Below are 715 nucleotides of genomic sequence, written 5' to 3'. Positions count from 1 at the left end.
CCAGTAATATTGATGTCAGTAAGGATTCTTTGGTTACAAGTGACAAAACCCAACTCCAATCACTGTAGACACTAAAGTAGGGGTGGGAAGGAGTTACTTCCTTGTGTAAATACAAAAAGCAGAATGCAAACTTTTTGCAATTCACCCATAGAGTGGGCTCAAATCTTGCAATTTGTCCACCCAGAGGAGATGCCTTTTTAAAAAACTTGTACTAAAACACCTTATATGCCAGCAGCAACATATCTATTCCCAAAAAAGGGTGGGATGCTGGGCACACAAATTAACAAATGCCCTCCTCAACACTGTGACAAACAATGTAGCTGCCACCCAGCAGAAAATTGGGCTATGAGAGAATGCTGACTCTTGTGGGTTAAATTGTGTCCTCCCAAAAGATATGTTGAAGCACCTGTGAATAACAACTTATTTGGAAATAGGGTCTTCAAAAATATAATCAATTTAAGATAAAGTCATGCTGGGTTAGTTTGGGCCCTTATCCAATATATGCTGGTGTCCTAATAAAAAGAGAAGAGACACAGACACATAGGGAGAATGATATATAACAATGGGGACAGAAATTGGAGCGTTGCATCTACGAACCAAGGAATGCCAACGATTGCTGGCAACTCCAGAAGCTAAAAGAAAGGCATGGAACAGATTCTCCCTTAGAGCTTCAGAGAGAACATGGAACAGTTGACATCTTGATTTTGGATTTCTA

The sequence above is a fragment of the Hipposideros armiger genome, unplaced genomic scaffold (genome assembly GCF_001890085.2).
Source record: "Hipposideros armiger isolate ML-2016 unplaced genomic scaffold, ASM189008v1 scaffold_89, whole genome shotgun sequence".
Classification (NCBI taxonomy): Eukaryota; Metazoa; Chordata; class Mammalia; order Chiroptera; family Hipposideridae; genus Hipposideros; species Hipposideros armiger.
The sequence above is the reverse complement of the archived record's forward strand: the minus strand, read 5'-3'. Positions refer to the sequence as shown.